This window comes from Ambystoma mexicanum, chromosome 3p (genome assembly GCF_040938575.1).
Source record: "Ambystoma mexicanum isolate Mex_15411 chromosome 3p, UKY_AmexF1_1, whole genome shotgun sequence".
NCBI lineage: Eukaryota > Metazoa > Chordata > Amphibia > Caudata > Ambystomatidae > Ambystoma > Ambystoma mexicanum.
In genome coordinates, this window is record NC_090925.1 from 320813207 (window position 1) to 320837481 (window position 24275).

The window sequence follows — 24275 nt, forward strand, 5'->3', positions numbered from 1 at the left end:
GGCATATATTGGTGCAGTCATGTTGGGGAGAATTCTCATTTTTGTGTTAATTCTCTTCAACCTTAGAGACCCCCAGCTCTTTTGCTATACTGTAGGACTCTTTAATTTTAACCCTGGAGTGAGACCCTTTTCCGACTGCCTCATGTGTTTTCACTGTTTTGGGAGTCTGACAAACTCCATATGCATCTACATTTTGTATGGTGACACACAACACCTTCAGTGCAGTGTCACAGTGCAGTCTCACAAGGTTTAAAATACCTTTTCTTGTGTGAACTACTGTTCTTAAGAATAGTAAAGTGAAATTGACTTTACTTACCTTTTCTCTTTGTGGGTCCAGCACACGCCATCCTATGTGGAGTGCTGGGGGGGTTACCTAGTAGCCCCTTATCTTACATTCTCATGTAACATTTGTATGTTGCTCTCCCTACTTTTAATGGTTTAATTTTTCCTACCATTGTGCTTTTCTACCGCAGCCTGAACCCTCAGCTGCAGCATAGCACCTAGGGGTGACCATTTTATCAAAACGGCCCCTGTCTTCTTTTTTTGCCATTTTCTGTTTGTGAGGTCTTTCTTGGGTTTTACTCTGTGCGTCAATTGGAGCCCTTTGTTTGTCTTGCCTTTTGCGCATTTCAGCCCTGAGGCCCGCCTCTGGCTCCAGTGTGTCTGGAAGAACAGGATGTGAGGGAGGGTCCTGAAATTCCCCTGTCCTTTGTCTCTAGGCAGGCCTGAATGCAACCAGTCCCGAATGGCTGGCTGGCTGGCTGTCGTTTCACGACAGCGACCCTGATGTGTCATTGACAGCCTAGGCTGTGCATGAATGGGAGAAACCTGCTTAAAAGGTGAGGGTTTTGGGACTAGAGGCAGAGTCAACCACTGGGAGAAACGCCTGATGAAGAAACCGTGAACGAAGCTTGCTGCATCCTCCTGGACCTTTGAATTGCCCGGTGAAGCCCTGCTGCTGTGCTGAAACTCCCTTTTCAGACAGAGAAGCTCCGGAATTGACAACTTCTCCCCAACTAACCCAGAGACGAACTCCACTGGACCATCTTCCCTGTCTGGCTGTTCCTCTTCGTTGCTGCAAGAACCAAGTGCCAGGGGTCGAGTAATCCGTAGTCGAGTGAAAAGTCTGAAATCCGGCTAGAAGCTCCAAGAGTCTCCTAAGAACCCTCCAGAAGCAGGACGACCAGAGCTAGAGTCACCTCACCAGACCCAAGGAGTGAAGGATGCCCAACCGGTACCAGATATCCGCAACAGTGCTGTTTACTACGCTGGAACCGCAACGTGCCGCTGAATCAAAAAGAGCCCGTAGCTGTCAACAAAGTACCACCGCAGGAGCCCTACAGATGTCCTCCCTCTTGACCCCACGACTGAGGCTCAGGAACATGGGGTCTGCAACGCTGTAGCAGGACAGAAGCCAGCTGGACCAACCAGAGAGGTACTGTTTAGACTTGGGGGGTACTTGCCTCACTGTCTCGTAGCCTTGCTTTTCTCAGTTGGGAATTGCAGTGGCTTACTTTAGCGTTGATTCCAACTCTGTTTTCACAGCTTGTGACCCTACAAGTGATTTTCTAACAAACTCTCTAACTTTGTGCAAGACATTTGATTCTAAGAAGTGCCTCAGTTCCATAGACTGTTTCAAATTGACTTTGGCTGTCCTGGCTCCCTGCAGACTCTTCTAGCCCACTGACTTTGATATGGTTTGTACCTCATAGGTGGTAACTTGTTTTGGACTGTTACTGCTGGGAAAGGCATGTCTAGATCTTCATTTGAAGATTTAGTTGTCCTCACATACACTGAGAACCTGTTTAACCTTTTTCCTTCCTTAAACCTTTCCTTTCTGCAACCTCAGAATCTGCAAACTAATAACTAGTGTGATATATAAATGCCATTACTGTCCTTGTGATTGAAGTCACCCCGGGTGTAGCAATTGTGCATGAAGCATAGCCAAAGATTTTCCACTAACTTGCTCTGATTCTCAAAAGTAATTTAAAAGTATATTTACATTGTTACATGTATTGCCTTTCTAAAGGACGCTTATTTAAAAGTGTATGTTAATTAAATAAATAACTATTTATAACTGAAACCTTGAGTGTAAGTGTTACTTGGCTACTTGTATTTAAGGTTTCCTTTGTACAGCTCTACAACTCACAGTTATCCCTCTTCAGATAGGCCTGACTGCTCAGTCACACTGCCAACCTGTGTAGTACCAAAAGGTAGGTTTACCTAATACCAAGCAGATAAGTGTTGTGTAGTCTCACACAGTGGGACTACCCCAATTCTTACCTAACAAGTCAGCATGGATATGTATTGATTGTGATGATGCTGGGTTCCTGCTTCTGACTGGGATGGCAAAGGATTCTCACCCAGGGGGTGCATGCTACGTTTAGGCCTCTTTCTTCCACTTTGGCCCAACATAGTCTCAGGCTTTATCCATGCCACATTGGGAATTGTGGGGATGATGGGTTCCTGCTTCTGACTGGGATGGCAAAGGATTCTCACCCAGGGGGTGCATACTATGTTTAGGCCTCTGGCTTCCACTTTGGCCCAACATAGTCTCAAGCTTTACCCTTGCCACAGTGATGGATCATTCAGCACATGTGCAACTAAGCAAAAGCAGAATGACAATCTGTATTGGTCCGCATATCATCCTACAAACTCTGATGTTCTGAAGTAATGAGTAAGTCATCCCCAAATCATCAAGAACAAACAAGTTTCATGGCAGTGCTCTTGAAGTAATCAGCAGGTCATCCCAGAATCATCCCCAAATCATTGGGGACAAATGTGCAGTCCCTTGGAGTGATCAGTAGGTCATCCTAAAAGCATCATGAACAAAGTGTTTTTTCTAAAATGAGGATAATGTTAGAATATTCATTAAGTCATCCCCAAATCATCACCCACCATTCTGAGATATTTGTTGATGACTTTAACAGCATGATGACGTCTGATGATGTGGGAATGACTTCTAGTGTAGTTTGATGATCATCAGATGACCCCAGGATGGTTTCTGAAGTCATCCTTTTAGATCAGGGATATATACAGCTTTCGACCGTTTCGTTGCTTGAATTGGACTTTGGACTGTCCTGATGAGCAAATGCTGTCCAGAGGCACTTTTTGAAGTTTTTGCATATCGCTGCACTCATTGATTAATGTACAAAATAAAGGTGAATTGTGCAGACTGGGGCAGAGAACTTCCTCAACTGCGCCTTGGCAAGACAATTTTTGCTGAGCGCAGCTCTGTCTTGTTCCGACCTAATTCCTTCCCTGGGCCAATCGCTGATCCTCTCGGCCTCAAATTATAAATACTTGTGATGTTATTTTGTGAATTATAATGCGCACTGCTGCCATTTGTATGGTCTCCAGTCACTGTAGCGAATCTGAAAAAGGAGTAGCGGGAGGGCAAAACTTAGTGGGATAGAGAGGGAAAGTGCTATAGAGCTATGTGCTGTTAGCTACAGTTAAAAAAAAAAACGGTCACTGTGTGCTGGGTTTGTTTTTTAGTTGATAAGGGTTAGGTCGTGTTTGTTGTATGAGTGTGTGGGATAACTTGTGTGTAATTGGTTAGGCTTTCTGTGACGTGTTTATTTGGGTGTTGCTGAGTGTGCATTTTGTGGTGCAGGAAAGTACAATGGGCTCCTGCCCACCTGTATTTTAGGGGGGCATGAGTGTCCACCAGTTTCATAGCAGGGTTGCTGAATAATTCCAAAAGTCGCAAGGCATTCGCTGTGGCGGTCAAGTCTGCAAAGTTTACTTCTAGCTCATTGACTGGCAAGGTTTTGAGTGAGCAGCGTTGAGTGAGGGAGTGTTTAGCCTGACCTTTTGTGAGCCATAGTCGAGTGGGTGACTGATAATGGGATGTTGGAGTGTTCAGACCAGTCAAGTGGGATAGGGTCTGCACAGGTATTACAGGGGGTGAATGTGAAGGATAAGTCTAAGGTGTTGCCTTTGTTGTGCATGGTGGGGGGCACAATTTGCTTCAGGTCCATGGAAGTGGTTAGTGCGAAAAGCGTGCTTCGATTGTGGTTGTCAGCCTGTGACTCTGGGATGTTCAAATCACAGAGAAAGACATTATTTGAATGTGCTAATTTGCCAGAGGAGAATACCTTGAAGAGTCGCTCCTATGAGGTGGTCTGTAGATGAGGTGGGAGGTGATGGATTCCATGTTCACTAGAGGGGAACTGGCAGAAGAGTGAATCAAATGAGCTTGTTCTGAGAGAGAGGGGGTGATGGTGCATAGCCAATTGCTCCTGTGGGTGAATGCCACTCCCCCTCCTGCCCTTCCTGGCTGGTTGACATGTTGGATGCTGTATCCTTGGGGTAGAAAGATATGAAAAACGTGTGGGGAGTGAGAAACCCGAAGGTGTCTCCCTGACTGATCCCCGGGGTCTGTCATCCAGGTGGCCAGGACACGACCATCGCTATTGTATCCAGTTCCTGGGGGTGGACTAGTTAAGAAGGATCACCTGGATGGGGGGGGTCCTCGGGGAGTGGAAGTGGAACACCGACAGGTGAAACACAGTATCCCCCATCTTGTAGCACCATTTTCCCAACCTACCACGTAGGATACTCAAACACTCTTTCCCCCCCAACCCCCCTTTCCAACACAAACATTTTTGCACACCACGGAAAATGACAAACTCCAAAGCTGTTTACCTGACATGTCCCAATACAAGGGTCAGGCAAAGTCAGGTAATTGCCCAGGATCACGCACACCTGACGGCCCTTTTCCCTTCCCCTTCCCCACGGGGATAAAAGGTGGAGCACGAGAACTCAATACAAGCAAGGTAGAACGTACGACGAGGCAGCTATCCAGGCACAGCAGTTCAAGAGGAGGAGAAAGGCAGCAAGAACTGAAAGGCTGACAAGGACAGAAGCAACCTTGCTCTTTCCGACCCAGACATGCAAGACCTCTGTCGAAGGAATCGTAAGACCGCAAACAATAGCCCAAGTGTGCGGCTGCAGATGTCAACGGTACACGGAGCGTGCCTACGCTGATATGCAGGGCAGAGGGAGACGCCTGCTACCGTGGTACCGACCTTGACTCCAGGTATACTGAAAAGTCAAGCGGTTCATCAGAGCTGGTGAGTCGAAGGGGAACCGATAAACCGAACTGTGTTGAATGAAAGATGCAAAGTGGCACATTTAGGAAAGTTCAAAGAACTGTAAATTCTTAAGGGAAGACCAGCTGCAGAGCGGTCTGGCACCACATGGTTGCAACTCGAGAGACTGGTTGATCCTGTGTTGGATGAAACTACTGATACCAGAAGGCCCTAGAGGAGCCGCAAGGAAAAGGTCAAAGTGGTCATAGAGGCGTCTAGCAAAGTCTTTGACTGACAAACCATTGAGAACGCAAGGGAAGTGAATCCCACATCAGAAGAAAGTAAAGGAAATGTGTGAAGTGGCAAGAGTGAACCGACAGAGGGATGCCAGTAAAGAGGAGCAAAGTCTAAAGTCCCAAGGAACAGTGTGTTGACAAAAGTGAACCCGACAGATGGATGTCCACAGTGAACTGTTAAAAAGACATTAAGCTTTGTGAGCGCCGAAAGAGAAATTGATTTGTCAAAAACCATAGCGAACCCAACGGAGGGAGGCAAACAGTAGAGAAGGGTCTGAGTCCGGAAGAGGGGGATCCAGGGGTGAGAAGCAATCATCCCAACGACACATGAATGCAACTGAGAAAGCGTTTTGAATATAAACCAGAGTGAACCCGACGGAAGGGAGGCTGATATTCGAGAGGAGTCTTGAGTTGAAAGAGGGGGACCCATGGGTGAAGAATCACCTCAAGTGCAATCCGAAAGGAGCTTTTTGTTATTTTGAACCGATCAGGCCATTGGAAGCAAAAAAGCTAACCTCCGAAGGTCCTGGTATCGATGGGAACTGTTTGTGGATCTGAGACGGGAAGAGGGAGATCCAGGGGTCGAAACACATCACCCAACGTACATTTGGAAAGGAACCTTTATTTGTTATTTTTGAATACATCAGTTCCTCGAAGGCAAGACTTTTTTGAGAAAAGAGACTTGGCCATCAACGATCCTGATAGCTGAGAATGGAACTGTCGTCTTGTGCTGGGAAAGCTCGAGAGTGTGCTGTTCTCAGGAGGCCCGCCTTGTCATGTGCTCAAAACGTGGGGAAGGGAGATCCCCGGCTAACGCATCCTGACTTATCATTTGTGAACACTTCGTTCTTTCTTGTGAATCATATCCCACACTTTTTGTATTTAGTTGTAAGGAGTGGCAATAGGTTTTTCTTAGACTAGGCCCTTTTTATTTGACAAGACGACACTAGGACTGCCTTATTATTTGATAGTCGTAGCATGCTCCCATCTTAGATTTAGATTAGGTGTTTTTCCAACCTACCTGTACAGTTTAATAAACACCCATCAACTGTGATCACTTGTGTCTGTCCAAGGCATACATTTGTTTTCAAAAATAGATTTTTGCTCATTACAATTTTCTTGATTAGCAATGTTGTCCTAATATTTGTAATGTTACCGGAAGTTATTTGTACCCAAGACATAAAATGAGCAACAATATTGCAGTTATGTGTACTGCTGAAGTAAGAAATTAGTGAGATGAGTCAGGCCTTGCAAATTTGTAAACATTCTGCTAGTCCTGATGGTCAAGTAACTCAGTTTCCCTACTCAACCTAAGAGAAACTCGACTCATAGCAACTGACCTAAAATGTAAATGCACTTTCTGTAAAGTGGTGCATGTCACCACAAACCCACTTTGCCACACTATGCCCCCCACACAGAGGTCAGCCATGCACAGTGAAACTTTTCTTTACGATTTACTGCAAACAATGTAAATGTTTTTCAAACATCCCCTGCAAATGGTACTCGCTCTTCATAAAATCTACTCGAGTAGGCAAAAATACTTTGCGAGCTCTCTTTGAGTGACTGTAAAATGTAAATGATTAGCTGCATGAATGGACACAAATAGATATGGGCTCTGAAAACAGTTTGGCCAGCTCTCTCCCACAGGTGCTAATATATCATGCAATCATAATCATAGAGCAAAGCAAGCTCTGGAGGCTAACTACAGTGTATGGTATTGCAGTAAATCTGTAGATGTACAGACTGGATGGAACTATTGATCACCACTTTGCGTAAACATCTAGTCAACTTTGTGTATTCATTATGTAAGAGTAAATAAAGTCAGACCCAAAGCATTTGGGCGTAGCAGGCAGAGAACTGGGCAACATAGGTGGAATATTGTAGTTTGTGGCTATCCCCCTTTCAGGGTAGCTGGTATAAACCAGCAGGGTGATAAAAATGGGATCAGCTCATGGATTGAACACCAGCTTCAGTGATGTATGCAACCAACAGGCTTCAGAACCAGGTGTGCCAAACTGTTAAGCTTTGCAATATGATGCATCTTCTCAAACAACATGAAATACAGTTGACACTATGAGATTTAGATTCACTAACCTAAACTTTCCTGTAAAGCATGGAGACAATGCAGTGTTTTACAGTGGCAGTACTGTAATTATGCATTATGTAACAACTAAACATTTTAGGAATGGAATTGCATGACTGTCTTTTAAAAAAAAAAGTACAGTTAACGTATACTGTTCTTTGCCATGCCGGATATAGTTAGCTCGTTAACGTATACTGTTCTTTGCCATGCAGGATATAGTTAGCTCAATACAAGTATCATCCCATCTACTTCTGGTTTGGAATTATTTGAAAAATACAAATAATTGCCTAGCACTCAAGTGGAGGAGATGATTTCTGCTGCACTCTCTCTCTATTTGTCCCCGTGAACTTGCAGGGAACGGAGAAAAGAGGGTGGAGAGATCGCTGAGGGCAAGAGAGGTAGGCAGGGTGAGCTCTGCTTTAATTGAACAAGGTAAATTGAATAGCTAGATTTGATACACAAGTGTCCATTTAATTGGCAAACCAACCGAATTGCATAGTAAATTGCTATACAACACTATTATTTTATGCCTTGCTGTCTATTCTTGATACCATGTCTTTCTTACAGGAGGATGGGGTAAACCATGTCTCCGTGATGGACAAGGGCATCAAGGTTGTTGTACGAGATGAGGTCCGCAATCTCTGCACCATGAGCAACTGCTGAGCGAGCATTGATCAACATGAGTGGGCGTGTACATGTGGTCAGTGGGTGGTGGATTGGGGCAAGGCCAATATTGATGAGATTTTCTAGGGTACCTTGCCGGGGCTGCCCAGGGCACTTGCCATTCGGACCCTAGTGAGAGTGGGGATGGGCTGTGGAGGGAGGATACACATGGTGATGTCTTTTGGTGAGTAGCAGTAGTAGCGATTAGTTTGTAGTTGAAATGCAGGATAGCTGGTCAGGCCCTTGTCCCGATCGGGCCCAAACCGGTGAGGTCCTTGTCTTCGTACGTCCTTGGCTGAGGACGCCAGTGATGAGGGTGCCCAAGGAGTGCTGATTAAATTGGTGGTGGGCGGAGCAACTGAGTGGCAGGGTTTGGTCGTGTGACCAGCAGCCTATTCAATGCTGTCTGCCTGGAGCTGGCCTACAGTACTTAAGTAGAGGCTTTGAAGGCATGCAAACTGGAGGTGGCTGGAGCAACTGAGTGGCACGGCCTAGTCACGTGACGAGCAGCCTACTCCATGCAATTTGGAAACAACTGCTACTTTATAAACTGGAGTTTAAGCATTATGTTATATGGACGCAGAAACTCCATGTGTCACGGATTTCCCCCTTTCTCACCTGAGATCGATCCTTGCAGGATTTCTTGGGAGGAGCCTTCTTACGCACGGATCAGGTTTTGTACAAGTCCACGTGAGCCTCTTCTGACTCCAGCGTGCGTTCCGAGTTCCGGGATACTCGGATCTTCCGGGAGGTCCAGGAAACGAAGAAGTGTGCACGAAGACGGCACACGAATCCGGGAAGCAAGGTAGAAGGAAGAGGGATAAGGAAGATGGGAATTAGAAGGTCCGGGAATCAGGAACGGAAGAATAGTTCAGCGAACTACGGAGCACACGTCTAGTCACTACCTGCGATAGCATTGAGACCCATGGGGCCGCAGGGGCGTAGTCTATTTGTAGAATCTGCTACGTCCGAACTGGAGGTTGGTGGAAGGCGTGCCATGTTGGACGGCCATGTTGGAAGTACCAAGGAGTGCAAACCCCGTGTGAAAGGGACCAGGAAGTCCAAAAGGGGCGCGTTCTGTGGGTCATGACACCATGGGCAGTTCTTAGTTTTTCGTAGATTGTCTGGCATTGCTCTGCTACACACACTGTGTGCCTTGGTCTATGAATGTTGATAGATTGTTTAAGTTTGACGCTTGTGTGCATTTGACAAGCAAATTGACCCAAGTACTCCATGAAATGCCAAGTTCTATCCAGATAAAATGGTGCCAAGGAGAGTGTTCTGCCGCCTCGAAAGAGCTGAACCACATCTCTATGTAACATCCTGGTCTACTCTCCATTCCAAACCCAAGACTTGGTTACAGCAAACAGAAAAGAATACACATGGTCCTTGTAGTTCATTGCAATTGTTACGTTATGTTATCCATATTTCTTAAGCGCACGTTCGCCAGGGGCGGCATGGCGCTAGCAGCAGTAGCATGTCAGGGGGGACTAAAAGACATGTGTCTTCAGAAGACGGCAAAAAGCAATATGGTCTGTAATAACTATCAGGGCAAGTGGGAAAGCATTCCAAGCCTTGGCAGCGGCCACTGAGAAGGTCCGTCCGCTGACACTGGAGAGTCTAACACGAGGAACTGCCACCACACATGGCTGACTGAGAACGGAAGCAGCGAGTTGGGACATACCGTAGACCTTTTTGTTGAAGATATTCTTCCCCTATGCCCGAGAATGCGCGATGAACAAGACATGAGATTGGGTGGAAATTAGCAAGGGTAGCGGGATCGAGAGAAGGTTTCTTGAGAAGAGGGATCACCAGCGCATGCCTGAGTCGTGGGGATAACACCTTCATGAAAAGAGGTGTTGGCAGCAGTGGTGAGTAAAGACATCAGTTAACATTTGAAAATATGTTTAAAGAGTTGTCACAACTAATGAAATAGACCAAGCTCCCTTAGGGCTGGCTGACTGTTTTCAGACACACTGGAGCGAATACATCACAGTAGAGGTGAGACATCTCACCGGAGCATCAACTATTTCCTTACTCATTTACAATTTCCTCTGAAGTCATGGACTTCAGGCGAGAAAAAGGCCACTCAAAGTGTTAGTATACATAACATTTTATATCTTTTGTTGAAATGCTCTAGTATCTTGCTTTGTAGGTCGGCTACTTATTTTAGGCTTACCATTCTGGAGATGTACTTTGTGTTTTCCTTTTGGCACCTGTTTGACCAGTCCACATGGAACAGCATCTAAGGGTGTGTGGAGAGGATTCATGAGGTAACCACAATAACCTATACATATCCACAAACACCTTCCTGCCCACCATTTTGTTATTATCAATTACAGAACCCTTCTCTGTCTGACTTGTGCTTTCCCCCAGCACCCTAGAACCCATAAGAAAACAATACCTGATCTTATGCCACCCACCCTGTGTAAAAAGGCTCCCCATCTCCCAACGTCTGAGGTAAAGTAACATGTATGTATGTATGTATATATATATATATATATATATATTTCTGATGCTTGCAAATCTGCTTAGTTGCATGCTGTGAATATAGTTAGCGATCTAGTGGTAATCGCCGAGTATTGCATCTTGTCTTTCGAGGATCAAAAGGGGACGTCGATATGGGCATGCATGTAACACTATCCCTAACGTGACGTGTAGTGTACCCAAAGTCCTTCACGCATCGAGGTCCCTCAGATTGTTTTTTCCAACCTAGCTAGCTGGTCGCCTTATGTGGAGCTTGAAAAATTGCTAATATATATTTCTTTGTCCACGACCTGCGGTTGTTTTTAATATTCGTCACTCTTCATCGACGACTACCTCCGAACCAACGCGAAGACCGCGGAAGACAACTCCAGACTTCAGTGGCTGCTGCTCCAGTTGACGCTGTCGACCCCGTGGCCTCGGCCCTGCAGCAAGTCCGATACATTAGGGAGAGTGCGGTCCTGGGTTCTGTTTCTTTTCAAGAACGCACTTTCTTCTCCCCTCTCTTTTCCTTTCTGGTTTTGCTGTCGCTATTAACCTGAACTATGGACAGGACTCCTTTTAAATTTTGCCCATCTTACAACAAGTACCCATGGAAAGACACACACCAGAGGTGTTAATAAGTGTCTACCTCGAGATCATAATGAGCAGTCCGTCGGTCTTGCAAGCTTTTGTGTCCTAAGACGATAAAAGAACGGCAAGTAAAACAGTGAGCGGCCTAGGCCATGTAGCAGGCCCAGATTAGCTCCCCCCACCCCCGCAGGCGCCTCGAGTGATGAGGAAGTAAGCGACAGCCGTTGCTCCGACGTGGAGGCCATTGACCTATCTTCGGAACAGCCAAGCTCTGAGGTGTCCTTCCCCGGCACCAGCAGGCAGGACACCGGTCCTGCTATGGGGAGTGTACACTCCGGTGACAAGGACACACACACACCACATAAAGGAAAGCACACAACTCTCCGAGCCTCCTTGACGGACTCGTCGGGACGGCCACAGATGCCAACGGGGTACGCTGATACTTTCGACAGAACCCACCAGTCCCCAGGGTCGGCCGCCCTCCCCGCAATCGTCTAGGCGGCATGCGTCCGGGCACTCAAGTCAGAAAGGCATCATCACCAAACTTCATAAGAGTGCAGAGACGCCTCATAAGAGCGCGTTGGCGCCAAAGGTTTTGGTGGTGCTGAAAACCGTGGTGAAGCCGTTAGGCCTGTCGAAATCCCTCCCAGATACGCCAGAGATCCGCAAGAGTCTCAAGAACATCATCTCAGCAGCAAATGGTCCTAAGGACATGTTGAAAGACACGTCAAGACGCTGAGAGGGCCAGGAAGAATATTCTGAGGGTTCCCAACCCCTGTCTAAGACTGTGTCAGACAAGTCTCGATGGCCTAAAGACGAAAGTCCTCCAGAAGAGCCCCCCCCCCCTCCAAATCCCTCTGGGTCATCTCTATGGACCAGGGACAGGTTTCATGGGTACATAAATAAACTCTCCAAGTTTGTGGACCTTTCTCAAAAATGTATCCTCCCCTAAAAGGCCAAGCGAGGAAGATTACTAAGCTACTGTGTCCAAACTTCAAAAAACCTCCAGCCAGAATCCTCATGAGGAGGTGTTTGACCTAACAGAGCCAGAGAAGATCCCTCAGGACCCTTCTCATCAGGGAGAGGATCCCTTTGGTGAGACTATAGACCAGTCCCCAGATTGGGGTGATGAACAACCAGTGGGTGAGGCACCATGGCAGTTACCGTCCACTACCTCTGATCCAGACACACTGTGCATAGATCCTCCCTCCTCACCTCCTATAAGATAAGCCTCTCCCATTGATGACTTGATGGCATTCAGTGCTATCATTAAGAAAGTAGCTGAACCTTTTCAGATTGCCACTCAAGAGGCGGTACAAGACACCGACTTTGTAGAGGATATTTTCAAAGAAAAACCACGCTCAAGTCGGGTGATAAATCTGTTAAACTTAATCAAACGGCGCATTGCCCCCTCTTTGTTGACTCCATCGCAAACAAGAGCAGTAAACCCACGAGTAGAGAAACTCTTTCGCCCCTCGCCTACAGACCCGCTTTATATCCGGGGACATGCCACTCCCGATTCCCTAGTAGTGACAACAACTAGGAAGAGAGCAGGAGTACCCTTGTCTGCGGCTGAGGCACCGCCGTACAAGGATTGGAAGAAGTTGTATGCCCTGGGGAAGCGCATTACAACAACAGCAGCAGCCTACTCCACCAGAATAGTTAATGACACCACATTGCTGGCTAGTTAGAGCGACGTCCGGTCCTGCAGAAAGTCCCGAGCCAACGCGATCACGCCTGCTGGCGGTTGTGTCGGAGGCGAGGCCGGTTAATCAAAACATTCTTAAACTCCCTGGATGCTGAAGAGACAGCGGGACGAACACTGGCCCAAGGTACCTTGCTGAAAAGGCACGCATCGTTAAAGAATTCGGTACTTAAACCTGAAACCCGGGCATCCCTCATTAACAAGCCGGTAGAAGAAACTAACCTGTTTGGAAAGACGGTGGATGAGGCTTTAGAGCCTGCAAAAAAGGAACATGAAAACCTAGTCACTAAACCAGATAACACAGAGGCCCTATCAACAGAGAGGGGGGGTAGCTCTTGCCGCTCCTTTCGGGGACAATCTTTCCCACGTTCCCCTCAATCAGTACGGAACGGGAAATGCATCATGGTTCTCAGGACAGGGGCCAGCTGCCACAAGCCAATATCAGCCAATAGGATAGCGCTGTGGCAAAGGAAGAGGTAGAAGCACCACCCCAAGAGGCTCCCCGGCCTCAAATGAAAAATGACTTATCAATCTGGGTCCTCTCCCATTCCTCCCCGGTCGGGGGATGGATAACATAATTCTTCCATGCATGGGACAGAATTACCACAGACCAGTGGGTGCTCAAGGTTACTGTATCGAGTTCAGTCGACCACCTTGATACCGGTGTGATGCTGGAAATGCATCGGAGGGACAGGGCCTCCGTATCCTTGTCCTTTACTGCTTTTTATTGTGTGTTCTGTCGTGTTTTCCGCGCAGGAGTTCATGTGGGACTCCTGACGGTGCAGACCTCTCTTTTGGTTTGGTGAACCGACCCATGGGATACCCTTATGGCACCCATGGGTGGGGGTACAACCCTGTGCCCCTAGTGTATGTTTTTGGCACCTGTGGGTGGCCCGCAGAGCAGGGTATGGGCTGGTGGCAGCTCCATGCTGAATTTGACAGGTGCGCAGAGTATCCTCCATTTTGGGATACCCAGGCTCTGCCATTGGAATCATTTGATTCCTGATGGAAAACAAGATGGCCTCTGTGGCCTCTTGCTTTCTATTACCTATTACCTTGTTTTCCCAAAGTCCTGGGAAGCCCTGACTCTGTCCCTTCCCCCTGACTGGCTGTTGGGTGGAAGTGCCATATATGGTGTTGTGAAGTCCCGGCCAGACTAGCTGGAGCCTTCCTGGTGACTGTATGTTGTGGTTACCTCCTGTGGATGGGACCCGAGTGAATAGAGTGTGTGACGAATATGCATTCTGTGTTGTGGATGTCTAGTATCTGGTGGTTGACACAATGACTGAGACAGCCCTGCCCAAAACCGGTATGAATGCAGTTGGGAGTGTTGAATGGCTCTGTACTTGTCCCAATGCACAACTAGTTGTGAGTGTCTGGAGAGAAGTGAATGGCCTGAATACCTTGTGTGCCTGATTGGCTGTCTGCCTGCATGAATGCCCTTAGTCCTGATTGGATGCTTGAGTGTGACCCCGCGGAATGAATGGGAGATCAACAGTATATCTGGTGACCTCTCGCTGCTAGGAATTGTGTTCAGAAGCTGAAGTCCACTACGACGAGTAACTGGAGTAACTGAAGCTTGACCTTGATGCCCTGCTGGAAGAGAAGAATTGCTGTTGCCCTCCTTCACAATCTGAAAGCTGCTTTGTCTCCAAGGACTGACCCAGAGAGGACCTGGTAAGGCGCCCTCTTCCCGAGTTACGAGGGACTATCGTGCACAGCTGCTCTTTGCCAACGCTCCCTGGTAGACAGACCTTCGACAGGCTGCCGACCGGAGACGGGGACTGCCGTGGAATCCCTAAGAGAAGCACCCCGACTGTTGTCCGCCACTGTCGACGACCGCCGTCGCCGACCAGAGCTGCCATGCTCCCGTTTGCCTAAGAACTTCATTTGATCATCGGACGCTCTCGTCTGCATCGTCGCCCACTTTATCCCGCTGGAAAAGGGCCGACCGTCGACGCACCGAGGAGCATCCGCCGGTGGGTTTCCCCCCACCTAAAGACCACAGAGACACCGATGCCCTTGCTGGGCCACAGTTCTTCATCCTCTCTTTGCGGTCCAGAACTATCGTCACCGAGGTGCCCCGCACACCTCTTCCTTGCAGGACGCCAACGCTCCGTCGTCGACTAGCACCACTAGGAACGAAGCTGCCACTTCACTGCCGTAGTTCAACCTGTTCTCCGTCAGATGTTCGACCTGCGACTCCTGCCTTAAAGGGAGGGCACTCCAGAAGGGCCGTTGATTCCCCGACGCCGAGTTCCTCGACACCTCTCGACGATCCGTGGCTCCTGCTTTAAAGGGAGTCACCTCCTTCATTGCACGGCGCACAGCATTTGGTCCCCAGCAGTAGCATCCAGCCACATAAACCTGTTGGAGTTGTTAGCAGTGTTCAAGGCCCTAAAAGCTTTTCAGACACAACTACAGGGGAAGACAGTACTTGTCCTCACGGAGAGCACCACAGCCATGTATTGCCTGAACGAAAAGGGGGGCACACACTCTCCAGGGCTATCCAAACTGTCCCAGAACATTTGGAAGTGGGCTCTCAAACACGGGATGTTCCTCCTGTCTCAACACGTTCCAGATGAACTCCATCTTCTGCCAGACGTGCTCAGCAGAGACTTCCCTCTACCCACAGAGTACAAATGGCAATTAGCCGAAGACATTGTCTCCAACGTCTTTGGAATGGGGCTTCCCAGAGATCGACCTATTCGCAACTCTGGAGAATGCACAATGCCAACATTACGCCTCCAGGTACCCCCAGAACCACTCCAAGAGGAACTGTCTCTGGATAACATGGTTAGGGATATGTGTCTGTGAATTCCCCCCCCCCACACCCCCCCGACTCGCCTGCACAACAAGATGGTGCACAAGATGCACCAGGAACCTGTCGCAATGATTCTGGTGGCCCCTATGTGGGCCCGCCACCCTGCTTCTCTCATCTGATGGCGATGTCAATCTCAGTGGCCAGTCATAATGTCGACTGCAAAAAGTCAAATTACAAAAATGTCGAGAAAAAAAAATTCAATTTTTTTTTTTTATTTGTATGTTTTTATTGGCTTTAGCTAATAAAAATAAACGAGGCTGCGGGGAACCCCCCATTAAAAGAAAAAAACACATTCGAAATTTTATTTGTTGACTTTTTTTGTATTAGACTTATTGACTATAAACCGTCACTCTCCTCCGATGAAGCTACCTTGCCCATACAGCATGCTCTCGCAAGACAAGGGGGGAGACACTCCATCCTTGCCCGCAAATTCACAATTTAGCGTCCTGGCTCCTGAAGTCATAGAGTTCGGGCACCTCCCACTTCCTCAGAGATGCATGGATATTCTTAAAGAGGCAAGAAAGCAGAACACCAGACATTGCTATTCCAATAAATGGAAGCGCTTCGTTATCTGGTGCATTCTAAGAGCATCAATCCCATATACTGCTCTCCAACCCATATTGTCTTCTACCTGACTCATCTACTAGACTCTGGTCTGGTTTTAATTCCCTGAAGGTCCACCTGGCTGCACTCAGCACAAACTACCTCCCAAAAGAAGGTGTCGTGGTGGAGGATCGCAATGCTTAAGGCATATATGGAAGGGGTTAAAAGACTTCATCCCCCATTTCAAACCCAGCTCCCGGATGGAACTTAAATGTGTTATTAACTAGACTAATGGGATCCCCCTTTGGAGTTATGCATAAGGCTAGCCTTAAAGCACTCACTTACAAGACCACCTTCCTAGTGGCAGTCACTTCAATAAGAAGAGTCAGTGAATTACAGGCCCTTTCAGTTCAAAACCCATTTGTCACAATTCACAAAGATAAGGTGGTTTTGCACACTCACCCTAGGTTTGCGCCTAAATTAATTTAAAAGTTCCATGTGAACCAATCAGTAGAACTACCCACCTTCTTCCAGAACCCCACTAACGTGGCAGAAAGAAGCCTACACACACTTGATGTGCACAGGGCAGTCCTATATTATCTGGAAAAGACAAGACCACTAAGAAAGACAAATCAGTTTTTCTTTTCAGTGGCCGCTGGGAGAGAAGGGGACCCTAGACCTCCCCCTTAGGGCTCAATGGGGAGCTCGGATGCACCGGCACCGTTCATAATGGTGCCGGTGCATCCGACGATTTGTGCTCACGGGTGCCGCATTCTGCCAGGTCCGACCTGGCAGAATGCAGCACCCGTGAGCACAACTCGTAGTATGGCGGTCCAGATTCAATGGCACTGGCAAGCTTACCGTGCCGTTGTATCCGGACCGCCTTACTCGTAAGTCAGCCATCTCAAAGTGGATTGTAAACTGCATCACACTCTTGCCAACACATCGTATTCTTACCAAGAGAGCTGCCCTTCAAGCCTAGAACACACTCTACTCGGGGCACTGGGGCTTCCATAGCATTCATTGCAAATTTTCCTCTCCAATCCATTTGCAAAGCAGCGACCTGGAGTTCTAAACACACCTTTACAAAACCCTACTGCCTAGATACTCACTCTAGGACTGATTCTCAGGTGGGACAAGCGGTAGTAAGACATCTCTTTACTACTGTTGCTTCTCATACCTCACCTCCAACTCTGGGTACTGCTCGCTAGTCTATGCACAGCATGTAACTCTAAGCAGATTCATAAGCATCAGAAGACCTGCATTACTGACCGTAATAGCATTTCTGATGATTGTATCTGCTTAGATTCACATGCGCCCATCCTTCCTCCCTGCTCGGACTAGAAGGAACATAGACCTCTTACTATTCTTTCTCTCTCTCTCTCTCTCTCTCTCTCTCTCTCTCTCTATCTGTACTCCCTCACGTTAGTCATAAGGCTCCCTCATGGCAGAAAAAACACAACCAGAGGGACATCGATGCATGAAAGATTTGGGTACACTCCAAGTCACTTTAGGGGATAGTGTTAAAAGCATGCCCATGTCGACTTCTCCTTTCAAACCTCGAAAGACAAGATGCAATACTCTGCGATTACCACGAGATGTCATACTATATGCACAGCATGTGAAACTAAGCAGATACAATCATCAGAAATGCTATTAGTGAGTAAGGCATGAGAAAAAAAAAAAAAAAATATATATGAAAAAACTTTGTTAAGGGGACGTTATGGTTTCAAGTAAAACCGAAAACCCCCAGAAATTCGCCAGTTATGGTAAACTAAGCAACCATAACTCACGCCACCACCGTGCACTGCTAAGACTAGTTCTGGACCATTATTCCCCCCCCCCATTTCAGCCCCTGTAACGGGGGATGAAGGCCATTAGCACCCTAGGTTCCCAAAGCGGGAACCCAGGGTGCTAAAAAAAGATTCTTTTTCCTACGCCGGGAAAGGGAAGGCGGGGTTCCATACAGGCCCCTCTTCACTTTCCATGGCAGCCTGCAGAAGGCGAAAAGAGAACCCTATGTCCATATTACCACAAGCACATTTTTCTTCCCTTTCAAATCTATCCCAATTTCGAATAACTTTAACATAAAACCAATCCCAGGTGGGCATGGCTACTTTAATCCCATGTTTTGTCCCTTGTGGTCATGGCCAGTAGCCAGATTGTCCGGATCATGACCTTATTCCATGACCCGGACAATCTGGCCACTGCCCATGGCCACAGGCTACTCCTCAGTCACTAAAGGTAAACCACTATGTTTTGTAGCTATATTATGACACTTGTCAAAAAATAAAACACAGGCACATTTGCAAAACCATGCTTGGAGGTCCTTGTCAATGTTCCTTACACAAGTTTGCTGGAAATCCACCCGTGTTTTATTTTTTCAAAAGTGTCAAATGTATGCCCATACACTCGTCATATAACCTAGCCCCCACTTGACAAAATCCATTCAGTCTTTACGAAAACATTTATATCTAGATCTATAATCTTTTTGCAAACCTTTGTTTAGATTTGTGAAATGGCACCACATTTATAAGCCTTTACAATAATTTGGGACCCCCCCTCTAAATTTGCCCCTTCTTGACAAAATCCCACCAAACTTTGCAAACTCATTCGGAATCAGGTCTAGAATATAATTGCAAAATGTCATACAGTTTCATGAAGTGGTGCCAAGTTATAAGCCATCCAAGAACTGCTTTTCACCAACCCTGTAATGCTGAGGTGTCCGCAAACTTCACAGGACTGTTTGCCAACAACCGAACTGTTCGCAGACTTTCGCAGCAAAAACGCCATTTATTTATTTATTTTTTGCTTCTTGCAGCCATATTCCATCCCATCCTCATCACCCCTCACCTCCCCAGAGATTATTTGCTAACTTTGGCAAGTGCAATGTTGTGTTTTTTAATATGTTTTTACTGCGATGTCCGCGGACAGCAGCCGAAGTCAGCGAATCCAAGATGGCGGGCATTTCCAAAAATCTGGCGCTCTTCACCATCCAATCAGCGGGCACGTCCGACGTCTGCAGACACCACGTTGCCCTCTAAGCCAATCGGAGTCCTGTTCACAGAGCGGACATAGATATCACACATTTTCTTAGACCTACGTTTTGGTCGTTATAAAAAAAACTACTGGACAGATTTCCACCAAATTTACAAAAGCACACTTTCGGGACCAAGCCGCCGCTCCTGCCGTAGATTTGGTGAAAATCCGTCCAGCGGTTTTGGGTGTAGGCGCTAGCAAAGTCTTTTTCCCCCATTCAGTCTATGGGAAAATTTTGGGACCCTCCCTATAACTTTGCCCCCCTTGACCAAACCTCACCAAACTTTGCAAAAAAATCAGAGTGGGTCATATACTTTTTTTGTTGAATTTGGTGAGGATTCGTCCAGGGGATGCAAGGCTATAAGCCGCCCAAAAAAGTGCTCTTCCGATGGGTTTAGCAACTTACCGCAGGCCATGTGATATGTTATTACACACTCCCCAATGCCTCATCTGTTTCTTTCATTCTACCTAGAGCCACAGAGGTCTGTGCGGGTAATTAACCTCTTATAAAAAGTGTTCTTATCCAAAGTCGGGGTGAAAGACTTTCGAAATGGCAAGCCTGATGATCCCATGCATATAGGCTTTAATTTGCTTATAGGGTACTAGGGCAGTAAATGAAGTGATGGAAAATCTGGCTAGAGTGGGAAACCCTTTTTTTGTGGGTGGAGATATGTGGGAAATTGTAATGCAAGTTAATGCACCGTACAGTTGGTTGTTTTGACTTATATTAGTCATTATCCATATTCTCAAATCCACAATACGCCTCCTGAATACCTCCCTCAATATCCACCATTGCAGTTTCTATGAGAAACAGCATGGATAAGCCATGTAATTGCGAAAAAGGATGGTAAATGATTGAACAATGATAATCCCGTTCTAAAAAAATCAAGTGGCGTGATGTGATGACAACATGCTATCACAATTATGTTTCTATAGTACATTATTGGACAGCCTTGTAACTCTCTTGATTTAAAAAAATCGCAGTGCCTGAGAATGCTTAGTGAGTAAAATACAGACAGGCCAGCTGCAGACCCTTTCATGCCTGGCTTCCACCGTGGTAGGCCTCCCACCGCAGGCTAAGAGGGGCTCCCATGCCCTCTTGTAGGATCAGGTTGCTGACTTTGTCACAGTATTCCTTCAGTTCAACAGCCAATATTTAGGAGTTAAATAATATATTTAATCATATAGAAATAGGCAGTAGTCACACAGCCAACAAAGTCTGCAACCTGCTGGCGGATACTGTTCCTCTTCCCTTTCCATAGAATTGTTCACCCCAACAGGGGCCCTCTCCTACAAGAGCCAGGAACTCTCCACCCTCACTTCTGAAATGGCCAACACTGCCTTATCCATCATACTATCCTGGTCACTAATGTCATGAAGCACCACCTTAATTATCTCAACTTCTACAGCATTCCTTGGCATACAGTCCGATAAGCTGTTAAGGGTAAGCCTGGCAAAAGATTCCTGCAACAAAAGACATGCATTCTACCTTGTTGAAAAAAGCCCCCGCTCGGGCCATACTCTGTATAATTCTAACAATGTTGCAAACCGTTCTCAGTGGATCTTCATAAATGGTCACCTTTTGGCAGATGTATAATCGGTTGAGGCTTCAGGTGATCTTAATCCCCACTCCCAACGTTTGGGGCCATCAAATTTTGTGATGCTGATATGCATGCACCTCTCCTTTGGTGGTTTACTTGAGATTTTGCTAATTGTTTGTTTGGATCAGAATTCACTGACCTTGACCGTAGGTGCCAACTGCGAGGAATAGTGGCACTCGTCCGGCACCCACCTCCCTTTGGTAGCTGGGAAGGCATCCAGGATTGTTCTTCAGCCTTTGTTTCTGGTCTGTTGGACTCCATAATGGCGATGTTTGGATTCTGCTGTACTCGTGTAGCCAGATCAAGCCTCTGTGATTGGTTTTTCTGGATTACTGATGTTACTGGAGTCATTTTCCAGTAATTCAGAGGTGCTGAGCTCCAAACAGACTGAAGGTGGCACATCAGTGGCTTGGGATACAAACACGCCAATGGGTGGACTGCTGTAGCCGTTAGATCTCGTGGAAATCACAGCCATGAACAAGTTTCCCTTATCCCCATAAAGATAACAACATGGATTGTATTGAAGGAAAACAAAACATGATGCATTAACCCAGAACTCACGCGTCTGAAATAGAAGCATCATGGACTTGAGGAAATAAGTCAGTATTACCTCCTACAGTGCATCTTCTCTTTTCCATTCCGAGAACAGGAAAGTCAAGCTTTTGGTGGAGCAAGGTTTTGATGTTCTAGGAGTTTAGCGACTGCAGTATGATCTCCACATCTAGTTCAGTTTGAAAGTGGTGCAGATGACGTTGGTCTAGGACTCTAGATGGATGAATCTTGCTGACAAACCATTGCCAATTCCATGGAAGGAAAACACTTGAAGTTATAAACTGTTGACCAAATAAACAAAGCTTCTTTTTGACGGTTTGCATCTCCCATTGTTGGAGCTATATTACTGGGTAGGCGGCAACAGAAGAATCTCTGAGGCTCATAATCCATCCAAAGAAGCATCAAATATGTGTGCCGTGATGTCTACTGCTGGCAAGAACTTGTAACGCTTTTCAAATATTTCAATTGCTTGGTGTAAAAAAAGAAAATCGCTGCTAGCGATTGGGTCGTAGGCGCTTTATGGACACCTGAAGGTATTGCATAGTTTCTTGATGCATCATTTCTTTTTAATGCAAAATTTGTCTCCCTGTCCACCACACTTACTGGAAGAAATGCCTCCGTCACATGCCAGCAATATCAGACGAGTAGAATCCACTTTGATAAAGCAATCTTCCAAATGACTCCAAAGCATATTTGACAGATAGTGTCGGAAAATTGATTTCACAAGTTATTCAGTTTTCTTTGAGGCATTCTTTTGGGCCTTATGCAATAGTAAAGATTCTGAAGGTGGTCTCGTACTGGCTCGCAAGCTCATCCACCTCAAGAGTAGGAGAAAGGCAGTTCATAGTTTTCTGTCGGTGCTATGCTACCTTCTTTGAATACTGTCACCCTTGCACAATGGTGCTTAAAACATGTGTGTAATTTATCTTACCATGCTAAATGCATTAAAGTTGACACTTGGATCCCTTACAGCTTCAGCTGCTGGCTTGTGAACATTCGTTATGAGACATTATCACCTGTCCTTCCTGAGTGATTACAATCTCCTGAATGTGGCTTCTGGTATGTTTGTTTCTTTCAGAATTGGGCTTTCTTATACTTCCCTCTTGGTCTGACATTGCTGTGCCCCAGTCACTAGCCTCTATATAGCTTCAAATGCTGCAGCAATCAAACTATTCTTCCCATTTATAAAAGCCTTGACCTTGTCCAGTAATGCGAATGTGAACAACTTCGTACAATGCTCCATCATGAACACATGGCGTCAGTGAGCTCCTGTGCACATGCTGACCAGTCGTGAATACACGCAGATCATGACTTCCTTCGGGTCCTTGAACCTGGGCATTCAAGAGATGCTCTAGGTAGCATGTCCCAATTTAACGCTAAGGGTGTGGCAAGACCCCCTTCCTAGCTTGGTGGGTTGAAAAGAGAGTGACTCGGCAGGGGTGGCGGGTATGGAGGGGGGCCGGCAGAGGGTCTTGGGGTGGGGGAGCAGCAGTTGGAGGGCCTGCAGGTGAAAGGGGAGGACCACTGGGGCACTCACCCTTTGTCTCTGCTGATTATCGGCTAGTGACATGGGATCCCCCCCCCACCCTCCCCTAAGGGTGAGGGCCTCAAGATGTCCCTGCCCCACCCTTGGAGAGGGAAATTAAATGATACTTTTTTTATGTCGCGCTCGTACACAAGTGTTTCAGAGCGCGACCAGGCAAAAGGGAGGGGAACAAGGGAGAACAAAAAGGAAACTACGATCTTACTAGGCCCAGTGACATTTAAGAAAATGCTAGTAAAGGGAAAAGGGGGAAAGTGCATGGAAGGGGGGGAGTGGAGAGTGCGGAACAGAGGGGAGAGAACAGAATAAATAATAAAATGAATAAATAAGGGCAATAAACCATGGTAGTGCGGTGGCAGGGTGAGCAGGTACCTGGGCCCAAGTGACAGAAGGTGGCCAGGTGCAGGATGCCTAGAGAAGAAACGGATTAACAGGGGAGAAGGGGGTAAAAGGGAGAGGCAAAAAAGAAGGACTTGAGGTGCTTACGGAACTGGAGATGGTTGTCCTCAAGTTTCAAGGTGGCTGGGAGGCTGTCCCAGAGGGAGGCCCCAGCCGAAGAAAGAGATCTACCTCCAGCTCATTCTTTGCAAAACGACGAACCCTGAAGGAGTTGGAGGTAGAGGAGCGAAGGGCTCCAGAGGGGAGGTATTTACTGAGGGATAGTGAGATGATCCCTGGGGACACCAATGTGAACCTTCAGGACCAATTCTGCAGGATCTTCTGATATCTTCGGCTCTGCAGACCTTCACAAATGGATTCCTGTGGAAACGCTCTGCACTTAACTACTGTCTATACTTACCATAGGAGTTCTCCCTACAAACACACCTGAAATCCAAGATGATCGCCAGTGTTGATCTAGGCGTAGCCTGGCACACTCTCGGAGCCCACATGAAACCAGGCACATGGCCCAGTCATATCCCAACCCGTACAGCAAAGGTGCAGCCTCTAAAGGGAAGAACTGCCCAGGGGAAGGGGCTATTGACCTAAATAAGCCAGGTAGTTCATTCCCTAGCAGTATGGGTTGTAGTAGGCTCTTGCTTGGTGCATTCTGGAAGGGGGAATTGGACAAGGAGACTAGGGGAGTGAATGAGGTTCGCGTAGTGGTAGCTGTTGTAGCAAGGGAGAGAGGGAAGGAAGGAAGGAAGGAAGGAAGGAAGGAAGGAAGGAAGGAAGGAAGGAAGGAAGGAAGGAAGGAAGGAAGGAAGGAAGGAAGGAATACGAGAGAGATGGTACAGACTTTACTGTTCTATAGTCCTGTTCATGGGTCTGAGGAAAGCTGGCATGTGGTTAGTTAATCCGGAGCCATTGCCACCAAAGAAAACTAGTGAGAAAG

The 24275-nt window shown here is 46.9% G+C and overlaps 1 protein-coding gene across 2 annotated transcripts in view; it reads left to right on the top strand.

Moving 5' to 3' along the window:
* The window catches only part of ARFRP1 (ARF related protein 1), a 377172-nt gene that overhangs the window by 4020 nt on the left and 348877 nt on the right, over window positions 1-24275 (top strand). Inside the window, exon 1 of one of the 2 annotated variants that reach the window (XM_069650887.1) lies at window positions 9928-9949. The exons of the other annotated variant lie outside the window; for it this stretch is intronic. The gene's annotated coding sequence lies outside the window, so the exon portion shown is untranslated. Of the gene's footprint in view, window positions 1-9927; window positions 9950-24275 lie in introns of those variants that run through there. 2 annotated transcript variants of the gene reach the window in all.